Source organism: Spermophilus citellus (genome assembly GCF_964194105.1).
Source record: "Spermophilus citellus genome assembly, chromosome: 5".
NCBI lineage: Eukaryota > Metazoa > Chordata > Mammalia > Rodentia > Sciuridae > Spermophilus > Spermophilus citellus.
In genome coordinates, this window is record NC_138186.1 from 113,058,093 (window position 1) to 113,071,229 (window position 13,137).

Consider the following 13,137-nt stretch of genomic DNA (forward strand, 5'->3'; position numbering starts at 1 on the left):
GATGCATACTTCAGTTTGAGACATTTGCACTAGTTATAATTTACATACTCAATTTTCTCTAAAATTCAACAATTCTGTCTTCTACAGAGGAAAGTCTTAATTAACATTATTCTGGAGGTTTTTTTTTTTTTAGCTGCTTTGAGGATAACTTTTGAAAAACTCTTGAATGGTTTAAAAGGAAAAATAGTGAATATTGGTGATGAAAGGATCCAATACATTTCTGAATAGTAATAATGATGTGACTTTAATCCAACACAGCATTATTGAAGGACAGGGCAAGGTTGTAAATGCTCTTTTGGATAGGCAGGATAGTGGGTGGGGCAGCTGGGGAGACTTTGTCTAATCACCCAGATCATTCTCATTAAAAAAAAAAAAAATGATCCTCACCTTCATCCAGTTGGACAACAAGAGACATATGGAGCCAAGAGAGATCATTCCAGTCCTTCAAGTGTGCACATTTGGAACCAGGGACACAGAGGTGGAAGAGCCCTCACCTGGTCTAATCTTATTGTACAGGTGAAACTGAGGCCCAAATAGGAGATATGACTTGCCCAATCCCCCAACATAAACTAATGGCCAAATACAAGTCTGTGAATTTTTGAAAACCTGCTTCTACAAGAACTTCTCTCCATCCTTTTATTTTCTTCTTCTTTTTTTTGGTGCTGGGGATCGAACCCAGGGGTGCTTTGCCACTGAGCTACACACACAGCCCTTCTTATTTTTTATTTTGAGAACAGCCAGAAATTCCCAGCTTTGAACTTGCAATCCCCCACCCCCGTCCTGTCTCAGCCTCCTGAGTTGCTGGGTTTACAGGCATGTACCACCACGCCCAGCTCTCCATCCTTCTTAAGGCCAAAACATACCCATCAGGTGTTCCATGCAGATCCATTCTACCTGCTCCTAGTTTATAGGTACTTGCCTTGGAGATAAGGAAGGGAATTAGTTCAAAATGTGCTAAATGCTAGCCACAGCTAAACACATTCTTCCTTCTTGCCACCTCGTGGAGGTGATTGAATCAAGTGTTGGTGTTTTCTACCACCTCAGAGCGTCTCCACAGCCTGATGTGGAGGATTGGCTCTTCTTCTGCCCCCAGTCAAACATGTCCAGAGAAGTGAGGGAGTGCTGAGGTACCCAGCTTTCAGCCATTTCCGCAGTAAGCAGAAGTGGCCTTGTAAGGGTTCCCCTGTCCCTTTGGCTCTCTATAAGGATGTGGTTGCCAAGATTCCAGAAGGCTTAAGGATTCAACTTGACAATCAGAAAGGGGATGAGGACTCACCTTACTGAGAGCCAAGTATATGTTAGGGAAGTTTAAAGTGTACATATAGGATACTGTGGCCCCCAGAGATTTTGACAGCTGGTGTTCAGAGACACATCTGACCTTAGAGCCAAGTCTGAGGCATGATTCTGTCTCTTTTATCTTTGTGCTTTAGAGCCACTTTGATCTAAAAGCAAGGTCGGGGTGAACCACATAGATGAGAAAGCTGTTAGGCAAAATGTAACTGGGACCCCACGTTTTCACATGAGCTGACAAATCATAGGCCAATAGTTTAAGTTTTTCTAAGAAAAGGGCGCTGTAGAAATATGTGTGCATTTCAGCATGCAAACCCCTCGATAACCTCAGGAAAGAATCTGAGACCAAGATGTGGTGGTAGCTTTATACCATCTAAGAAAACTGGAGAGGAGGGAAACAGAGAAGTGGGGTCCTTGTCCCCAGTGCCAATCCAATAATGAGGACAGAGTTTTGAGAAAAAGGTGGCGTCCTAGCTGGGTTGCATTTATGAACATGATCCGTTTGCGCTTCAGTTTAGTTCAGTTTGGGTGGTTTGTGTAGAATGGAGCTGGCTCATTGGGAGACTGGGCCAGAGGTTTGTTCCATATCTGTATCCTTCTGAGTTTTCACCTCAGCCAGTCTCTGCACAAATGGCGTAATTATATGTAGAATTAAATGGCTATAATCATTTAAGGTACAAGGTACCCTTCCTGTATGAGTTGTTTTAAAATAGCATAAAAATATGGAGTTGTGATGCTACCTTCTCTAGGGAGCAGGCCTGGGTGCTGGCCCAGCAAGGCTAAGTACCATAGCATTGTTATGCTTGATGAGTAAATGGCAGGTAAGAAGTTTGACAGGCATAGCTGGATATTGGACATGTTACAGGGTTTTACTTGATGCTTTGACTATATCCGTTGTGGCTTTGAAACTTGCATGTTTTATTTTCTTTTTTCCCAACCTTCTTCTTTCTCCATGACCTTCTCCTCCCTGATCTTCTTTTCTCGAAACTTTTCCCTGATCTCTCCTCCCTAATTTCATTTTCTCTGAAACACCTCTTATAAAAGCCCCCTGTTCCTGCTGATGGGCAGAATCACAGCCTTTGGGACAGGAGTCTCCTGTGTTTCTCCTTTGCTAGCAAAGCAATAAACCATCTTTTTCCTTTTTCTCAAAACTCTGTCCCCATTATTGGATTGGCATCGGGGATAAGGACCGTACTTTCGGCAACAGAAGGAGGTGAATTTTTTCATGACAGGATGAAGAAGAGAGCTGGGAGACCTTGGAAGTCATTGAGGTTAAGTTTGTCTCAGTAAATAGCAAGTTAATAATTAATGCAGCATCAACCATCCAGGATCCAGTGACACAGGAACCAAGAGGAAGTGGGCACAGACAGTGTTGGAACCGTGAACATGAAAATGACCCCCAAATGCAATGAGAATCAGGCCTTAAAGTAAAAACACCATTGGAACAAACAGGGATTTCCAAGTTGCAAGGTGGAAGTGGAAAAGGGTCCAGACCAACCAGGTGTTGGGTCCTACTTGTGTCACCTGGAGCCATGTGACCTTAGGCCATTTATTTTCTCTGTGCTTCTCTCCCTTCTAGAAAGGAGACATCAATGCCTGCTCAGCCACTTTTCCAGAACTGTTGTATGTTCAAATAGAGGGCTTAAGTGAAAGAAAGTTTTGTTAAATTCAACAAGGAGCTGAAGTGACCTTTAGAACCTAAGCAGCTCCGCCCCTGCTGTGGCTATGCAGTCACCCCAGTGCCTGTGGTGGATTAGTTCCAGGGTCCCACCAGATGCCCAAGTGCCTTATGCAAAATGCATCCCTATTTTGCATACCACCTTCTGTATACTTTAAATCATCTCTAGATTACTTATTGCATCTAATACAATGAAATGTTATGAACTCGATTATACTGTGTTTAGGGTATTATAACAAGAAAAAATCTATACATCTATACATGCTCAGTAGAAACACAATCCACCCCCCCACCCAATATTTTGATTTAGGGTGGGTTAAATCTGCAGGTGTGGAAAGTTCTTATAAGAACCAGCTATAACACAACCAGCCACACTGTGGGTGGGCACCCATAGCAGCAGAGGGGGAAGTGGGGGGAGGCTAACTCTCCAGAAGTGCAGCATGTAACTGGGAGAATTGGGAGACACAGGAGCTTATCATGGACCCTGCTGGAAGGGGAAGAGCAGGCATTTCCAGCAGAGGTGGGCTGGAGTGTGTTGCACTCGGAGACTAAAGTCACTGCTTGCTTTCCTGGTGTGCAGGGAGAGGGATGACTAGATAGGGGCAGTGCCTAAAACATAGGCATTTCTCTTAGGTAAGGAGACCCCATCAAAAGGTTTTCATCTCTTTGCAAATTTTCTTTCTTTTTTTTTTTTTTTTTTTTTTGCAGGGGACGGGGTACAAGGGATTGAACTCAGGGGCACTTGACCACTGAGCCACATCCCCAGCCCTATTTTGTATTTTATTTAGAGACAGGGTCTCCCTGAGTTGCTTAGTGCCTCGCTGTTGCTGAGGCTGGCCTTGAACTTGAGATCCTCCTGTCTCAGCCTCCCGAGCTGCTGGGATTATGTGTGTGCACCATTGTACCCGGCCTTCTTGAAAATTTTCAGATTACTCTAGGAGCTGCACAAAGGTTGACTGGCAAACATGAAGTCAGAGGCTGAGGGAAAAGTTGGGGTTCTATTGCGGGAACCAGGTGAAGGTGACAGGGGCCAGAAGGGGAGGTGCTTAGGGAATGATATATTTCATTTTAAAAAGAATATACTAAAGAACATTTGACTTGAAAAATATTATAGAAAACTAAAGAAAAACTTTGTGTTATATATTTTTTTAATTGGTTGTTCACAACATTACAAAGCTCTTGACATATCATATTTCATACATTAGAATCAAGTGGGTTATGAACTCCCATTTTTACCCCAAATACAGATTGCAGAATCACATCGGTTACACATCCACATTTTTACATACTGCCATATTAGTGACTGTTGTATTCTGCTACCTTTCCTATCCTCTACTATCCCCCCTCTCCTCCCCTCCCATCTTCTCTCTCTACCCCATCTACTGTAATTCATTTCCCTCTATGTTTATTATCCCGTTCCCCTCACAACCTCTTATATGTAATTTTGTATAACAATGAGGGTCTCCCTCCATTTCCATGCAATTTCCCTTTTTTCTCCCTTTCCCTCCCACCTCATGTCTCTGTTTAATGTTAATCTTTTCTTCCTACTCTTCCTGCTCTGCTCTTAGTTGTTCTCATTATATCAAAGAAGACATTTGGTATTTGTTTTTTAGGGATTGGCTAGCTTCACTAAGCATAATCTGCTCTAGTGCCATCCATTTTCCTGCAAATTCCATGATTTTGTCATTTTTTAGTGCTGTGTAATATTCCATGGTGTATAAATGCCACATTTTTTTTATCCATTCATCTATTGAAGGGCATCTGGGTTGATTCCACAGTCTAGCAATTGTGAATTGTGCTGCTGTGAACATTGATGTGGCAGTATCCCTGTAGTGCGTTTTTTTAAGGTCTTTAGGGAATAGTCCGAGAAGGGCAATAGCTGGGTCAAATGGTGGTTCCATTCCCAGCTTTCCCAGGAATCTCCATACTGCTTTCCAAATTGGCCGCACCCGTTTGCAGTCCCACCAGCAATGTACAAGAGTACCCTTTTCCCCACATCCTCGCCAGCACTCGTTGTTGTTTGACTTCATAATGGCTGCCAATCTTACTGGGGTGAGATGGTATCTTAGGGTGGTTTTGATTTGCATTTCCTTGACTGCTAGAGATGGTGAGCATTTTTTCATGTACTTGTTGATTGATTGTATGTCCTTCTCTGTGAAGTGTTTGTTCATGTCCTTGGCCCATTTGTTGATTGGGTTATTTGTTTTCTTATTGTCTAATTTTTTGAGTTCTTTGTATACTCTGGATATTAGGGCTCTATCTGAAGTGTGAGGAGTAAAAATTTGTTCCCATGATGTAGGCTCCTTATTTACCTCTCTTATTGTTTCTCTTGCTGAGAAAAAAACTTTTCAGTTTAAGAAAATCCCATTTGTTGATTCTTGTTATTAACTCTCGTGCTATGGGTGTCCTATTAAGGAATTTGGAGCCCGACCCCACAATATGTAGATCGGAGCCAACTTTTTCTTCTATCAGACGCAGAGTCTCTGATTTGATATCTAGCTCCTTGATCCACTTTGAGTTGACTTTTGTGCATGGTGAGAGGAGGGGATTCAGTTTCATTTTGTTGCATATAGATTTCCAGTTTTTCCAACACCATTTGTTGAAGATGCTATCCTTCCTCCATTGCATGTTTTTAGCTCCTTTATCAAATATAAGATAGTTGTAGCTTTGTGGATTAGTCTCTGTGTTCTCTATTCTGTACCATTGGTCCACCCGCCTGTTTTGGTACCAGTACCATGCTGTTTTTGTTACTATTGCTCTGTAATATAGTTTGAAATCTGGTATCGCTATACCACCTGATTCACACTTCCTGCTTAGAATTGTTTTTGCTATTCTGGGTCTTTTATTTTTCCATATGAATTTCATGATTGCTTTATCTATTTCTACAAGAAATGCCATTGGGATTTTGATTGGCATTGCATTAAACCTATAGAGAACTTTTGGTAATATCGCCATTTTTATAATGTTAGTTCTGCCTATCCATGAACAGGGTATATTTTTCCATCTTCTAAGATCCTCTATTTCTCTCTTTAGGGTTCTGTAGTTTTCATTGTATAAGTCTTTCACCTCTTTTTATTTTTTTAAAGAAGGCTTTTTTTTTTTTTTTTAAAGAGAGAGTGAGAGAGGAGAGAGAGACAGAGAGAGAGAATTTTTAATATTTATTTTTTAGTTCTCAGCGGACACAACATCTTTGTTGGTATGTGGTGCTGAGGATCGAACCCGGGCCGCACGCATGCCAGGCGAGCGCGCTACCGCTTCAGCCACATCCCCAGCCCTCTTTCACCTCTTTTGTTAGGTTGATTCCCAAGTATTTTATTTTTTTTGAGGATATTGTGAATGGAGTGTTTTTCCTCATTTCCGTTTCAGAAGTTATGTCGCTGATACACAGAAATGCCTTTGATTTATGTGTGTTGATTTTATATCCTGCCACTTTGCTGAATTCATTTATTAGTTCTAGTAGTTTTTTTGTAGACCCTTTTGGGTCTTCTAGGTATAGAATCATGTCATCCGCAAATAGTGATAATTTAAGTTCTTCTTTTCCTATTTTTATGCCTTTAATTTCTTTTGTCTGTCTAATTGCTCTGGCCAGTGTTTCGAGAACTATATTGAATAGAAGTGGAGATAGAGGGCATCCCTGTCTTGTTCCGGATTTTAGAGGGAATGGCTTCAATTTTTCTCCATTCAGAATGATGCTAGCCTGAGGCTTAGCATAGATAGCTTTTACAATGTCAAGGTAAGTTCCTGTTATCCCTAGTTTTTCTAATGTTTTGAACATAAAGCGATGCTGTACTTTGTCAAATGCTTTCTCTGCATCTATCAAGATGATCATATGGTTCTTATCTTTAAGTCTATTGATGTGGTGAATAACATTTATTGATTTCCTTATGTTGAACCATCCTTGCATCCCAGGGATGAATCCTACTTGATCATGGTGCACAATTTTTTGGATGTGTTTTTGTATCTGATTCGCCAGAATTTTATTGAGGATTTTTGCATCTAGGTTCATTAGAGATATTGGTCTGTAGTTTTCTTTCTTTGAGGTGTCTTTGTCTGGTTTCGGAATCAGGGTGATGTTGGCCTCATAGAATGAATTTGGTAGAGCTCCCTCTTTTTCTATTTCCTGAAATAACTTGAAAAGTATTGGTATTAATTCTTCTTTAAAGGTTTTGTAAAACTCCGATGTGTACCGATCCGGTCCTGGGCTTTTCTTGGTTGGTAGTCTTTTGATTGCTTCTTCTATTTCATCCATTGATATTGGTCTGTTTAAATTGTGTGTATCCTCCTGACTCAGTCTGGGCAAATCATATGACCTAAGAAATTTATCAATGTCTTGACTATCTTCTATTTTATTGGAATATAGGTTTTCAAAATAATTTCTAATTGTCTTCTGTATTTCTGTAGCATCTGTTGTGATATTGCCTTTTTCATCTCGTATGTTAGTAATTTGAGTTCTCTCTCTTCTTCTCTTCGTTAGCATGGCTAAGGGTCTGTCGATCTTGTTTATTTTTTCAAAGAACCAACTTTTTGTTTTGTTAATTTTTTCAATATTTTCTTTTGTTTCAATTTCGTTGATTTCTGCTCTGATTTTAATTATTTCTTGCCTTCTGCTACATTTGCTGTTGTTTTGCTCTTCCTTTTCTAGGGCTTTGAGATGTAGTGTGAGCTCATTTATTTGTTGGTTTTTCCTTTTTTTGAGGAATGACCTCCAGGCGATGAGTTTCCCTCTTAAAACTGCTTTCATTGTGTCCCATAGATTCCGATATGTTGTGTCTGTATTTTCATTTATCTCTAAGAATTTTTTGATTTCCTCCTTTATGTCTTCTGTAACCCATTGATCATTCAGTAACATATTGTTCATTTTCCATGTGATGTAGGATTTTTCCTTCCTTCTTTTATCATTGATTTCCAGTTTCATTCCATTATGATCTGATAAAATGCATGGTATTATCTCCACCCCTTTATATTTATTGAGGGTTGCCCTATTGCATAATATATGGTCTATTTTTGAGAAGGATCCATGTGGTGCTGAGAAAAAAGTATATCCACTTGATGATGGTTGATATATTCTATATATGTCAGTTAAGTCTAGGTTATTGATTGTGATATTGAGGTCAATAGTTTCTTTATTCAACTTTTGTTTGGAGGATCTGTCCAATGGTGAGAGAGATGTGTTGAAGTCACCCATAATTATTGTGTTGTGGTCTGTTTGATTCTTGAACTTGAGGAGAGTTTGTTTTATGAATGTCGCAGCGCCATTATTTGGTGCATAAATATTGATAATTGTTATGTCTTGTTGGTGAATGGTTCCCTTTAACAGTATATAATGTCCTTCCTTATCCCTTTTGATTAACTTAGTCTTGAAGTCGATTTTATTCGATATGAGAATGGCCACCCCTGCTTGCTTACGAGGACCGTGTGCATGGTATATTTTTTCCCAACCTTTCACCTTGAGCCTGTGTATGTCTTTTCCAATCAGATGTGTCTCCTGGAGGCAGCATATTGTTGGATTTGTTTTTTTAATCCATGTTACCAGCCTATGTCGCTTTATTGGAGAGTTTAAGCCATTAACGTTTAGAGTTACTATTGATATATGGTTTGTACTTCCTGCCATGTTTGATTATTTATCTCTTTTTTTTCTAATTTAGTTTGTTTCTCCATGATTAGCTTTCCCCCCGTCCTCTGTCTTTACCAAGGCATTTCCCACTGATGGTTTTGGTTATTGTTTTTCATTTCTTCCTCGTGTAGTGTTTTGCTCAAGACGCTTTGCAATGCTGGTTTTCTGGCTACAAATTCTTTTAGCTTTTGTTTATCATGAAAGATTTTTATTTCGTTGTCGTACCTGAAGCTTAATTTTGCTGGATACAGAATTCTTGGTTGGCATCCATTGTCTTTCAGTGTTTGAAATACATTGTTCCAGGATCTTCTCGCTTTCAGCGTCTGTGATGAAAAATCCGTTGTTAACCTTATTGGTTTACCCCTAAATGTGATCTGCCACCTTTCTCTTGTAGCTTTTAATATTTTCTCTTTGTTCTGTATATTGGATATCTTCATAACAATGTGTCTTGGCGTTGGTCTACTGTGATTTTGTGTGCTTGGTGTCCTGTATGCATCTACAATTTGTATATCTGTTTCCTTTTTTATTTCTGGAAAGTTTTCTGTAATTATTTCATTCAGCAGGTTACTCATTCCCTTGGTATGAATCTCTGTACCTTCCTCTATCCTGATGACTCGTAAGTTTGGTTTTTTTATGTTATCCCAAATCTCTTGGATGTTTTTCTCGTGATTTTTTACCAGTCTATCTGAGTTGGCTAGACTCTTTTCAAGATGATACATTTTGTCTGCATTATCTGATGTTCTGGCTTCTACTTGTTCCACTCTGTTAGTGATACTCTCGACTGAGTTTTTAATTTGGTTTATCGTTTCCTTCATTTCTAGAATTATTGTTTGATTTTTTTTTATAATCTCTATCTCCTGATAAAGATGCTTAACTTCTTCTTTTATCTGTTTATGTAATTCATTTTCAATGTGATCTTTAAGGTTCCTTTCCATCTGTCTAAGGTATTCCTTGAATTCTTTATATGGCCATTTTTCTGATGACTCTAGGTCCTCCTGAATATTTAGGCTGTCCTTCATTGTTTGTACTCCTTTTCTTCCTTGCTTTTTAATGCTCATGTTACTTCTTGTTCTGTTTGACTGCTGAGTTACTGTTTACTCTTATAAATTTATTTGATGCTTGGGAGGAGAGATATTAGAAGGGAAGGGAAGAAGTCACTACAGAGAATGAGTGTAGGCAGGTAGAATTCAAGGAAGGGGGAATAAGAAAATTGAAAAGAAATGAAAAGACAAAAGAAAAAAGTGAAAAGAAAGAAAGAAAAAATGAAAAAACAAAAATTTAAAACCAAAAAAAATTATAATGATAATAAAAAAATGGAAATTAAAGTTTAAAAAATAGTAGTAATAATAATAAAATAAAAAGAATTAAAAAAATTGAAACCATTAATAAAAAAAGTTAAAGAACAACAACAACATCAACAACAAAAAATGAAAATAAAATTAAAAAATACTAATAATAATCATAAAAAAATAAAAATTAATAATAATAAATGCAGTCATAGAGTTCGATTAACTTCTCTTCCAGTAGGTGGAGCTATGCCCACTGGGCCAAGCTTCTCTTCTTGATAGGTGGGATCCAATCACTGTGCATCAGCTCTTCCTCCCAGACGGTGCGGGTCTCCAATCCTGAGTGCCTAGGTCCCTCTCTTGTGTTTCCTCAAGCCAGGCCCTGCTCACCTGTGACACTCACCACAATACTGGCTACACGCCAGGTCTGCTGCTCCTGGAAGCCTTGTTTTCATGGATGCCTGGGCACACCGTTTCTGTTTGCCTCCCTCAGACCCTAAGTTTGTAGAGCTTGGGGCTGAGGACCCCCAGTGAATTTGTTTGCCCTCAGGTAGCAACTCCTCTGGTAGCTGGTGCAAGGGACCTCTGTTGTCAGCACTGGTGGGAGCGGTAGCCGGGAGTTCTGCGCTGCTAGTCCCGCTTCACTCCAGATACCCTCGGTCTGGCTATCATGCTCAGTTGGCCTTTACCTCTGTGAGTTCAGGTGGGCTGACTAGTTATTTCAGCGGGATCATTAGTGCTGAGTCACGAGAAGCAGGTGAACCGGAGCTAGAATGCAGCCAATCCGGGCTCGGTGTATTCTGAGAAGGCCAGACTGTTCGCCCCGGATCCACTTCAGCTCTACATTGCCTAGTGGTCCTGAGCAAACAGCATTTTGATAGTTTACTTCTCCCTATGCCCGCGCAGTTGAAGGGGTTAGAGACTTGATCTCTCCGCATCCGCCGCCATTTTGGATCACTTAGATTTTAAATTGTCACTCATCAGCTGTTCCATTTATTCGGCGGGTTGGCGGCTTACTCGCGCGGTGAAGAGTCTGCTCTAAGGTGCTCTGCAGGAAGTGGCGGCGGCGGCCGCAGCCCACCCGCAGCCGTCAGAACGCCCGGGGAGGGGGTGTGGGCTGGGGGAAGGGAGGCAGCCCTGCGGGGCCCACGCAGGGTGTCTGAGCACGCGAGAGAGCGGGTGGGGCGGGGGAAAGAAATTGAGATCTAGATTTAGGGAGTGAGCGTGGGAGCAGAGATGGCAGGCGAGAAGCAAAGCAGGAAGGCGGAGTGGAGAAGGAAAAGGGGCCGACAGAGCCAGGCAGCTCGGGGGCTGCAGCCTTACTGCTTGCGCTGGAATCGTGACGGACTCACTCTACCTTGGCTGGAGTCGTGACGGATTCACTCCACCTAGGCCCCATTCTTGACACGGTGCTTAGTCTTTGTCGACAGATCTCCTTTAATGATCTTTACTTTTTCTTTTAAGACGCGGCAACATACGCTGCGGGCGCGGCGGCGAGGAGCACGGAGCGGCTCACTCACTCCTTGTTATATCTTTATAGAGTGACTTTGTGTTATATTTTTACAACTCTTTAAAAAGTCTGTCTTAATAGAAGACAGAACTGGATTCTCACATCTGCTTTGCATTCCGTATGATGCAGTATGGTGTTTTGGTTGAAGTGTATAAAGAAAATATGGCCTGAAATAGACTTTGGAAAAGGGAGGAGACTTTAATAAACCTTACAGGCAATTGTGGATATTCCTTTTTATGGGGGGTGGGGGTTGCCAGGGATTGAACCCAGGGTGCTTAACCACTGAGCCACATCCCCAGCCTTTTTAATATTTTATTTAGAGACAGGATCTTGTTAAGTTGCTTAGGGCCTTGCTAAGTTGCTAAGGCTGACTTTGAACTTGTGATCTTCCTGCCTTAGCCTCCCAACCTGCTGAGATTACAGGCATGTGCCATTGTGCCCGGCTAATTGTGGATATTCTTAATGCCACAAGAAAAGTCTACCAGTGAGAGTTCTGAAAGGTCAGTTGCAATGTGGAACCTGAAACCACACTATGTGCTTGTGCTGTTACATTGTTCTAGCTACCACGGGACCTTGCCCTCTTACATGACCTTACAACATCATGTGTTAACTGTTTAAAAATGCTGGCTCTCTGAGTTATGCATATCTTCGATGTTAACACATTTCAAAATAAAAGATCAAAAAGTTACTTGTTCGTTAAATATTATTCATTTATTCACTAGGGGAAAAATAAACACCTTCCCAAAATAATCTTTGTGTATTAGGAAGCTGTCAAGCTCATAGTGCCATCTTCAGCTTGAAATCTGAATCTTCAGCCAAGACCTCTCCACTGAGTTCCAGACTTGGGTATTCAGCTGCCTACTTGACATTTCTTCAGTATTCCAAAGGCCCCTCAAAAACTCAGCATGAAGAAGATACTCAGGCTTTTCAGTGAAAGCTGGTCGTCTGCCATGTCACTAGCCAGGAAAAGATCAGCAGGAATGTAAGCCAGAAACCCCTCACATGTCCCTCTCCCTCACTACCACCTCTGTTCCCATAAACCCAGAGCCAAGGCCTGTCAATATTACCTGATAGTAGAGTGTATCCATGCCTGTCCATAGACACAAGTAGACACACAGAAACTCTTAGGCCTTAGCACAGACAGGTAAGAGAAGCTATCCCACAATTGGCTCAGCAAGAAGTTCAGGGCCCCAGAACCTGGACATCAGGCTTAGGTGATGTGGATCATTGAGTCACTGGTTGTATAAAATGCATTTGAGTCTAGCCTTGGAGTTGACTGGGGCACGTTTTTCAGGTGCCAGAGACTGGCTCCTGAAGGCCAAGAGGTGGTCTGTCAAGTTTCCATTCCAATACCTCAGAGAGGTCATGGAAGAAAATGTGGGTTTCTCCAAGAGAAGACTGTTCCCCATTGCCCACCCCAGAACAGATCCAGGGAAAGTTTCTCTGAAACTCCTTCATGTGACTCCTTATATTTTCTGAGTCTTTTGAAACTAGAAGGGAATATCAGATGTGGTGAAATTTTGAAGTCTTCTCAGGTGCTGCATCCAGTCAACACTGTCTCTGCTGCCTGTGGCCTTCTACCTTTCAGGCAGCCAAGATGGCACACCCACCTTGAAATTGTGACACTGACCCAAGAGCATCACTTTTGTCACTCTGCTCAGACCATCTATCTAAATCAGAGCAATTCCCATAACCTCTGGAGGTAAGTGAATCAAACACTAAACCAGTCATTTGTAAGAGGAGTGAAATAAAAAACATG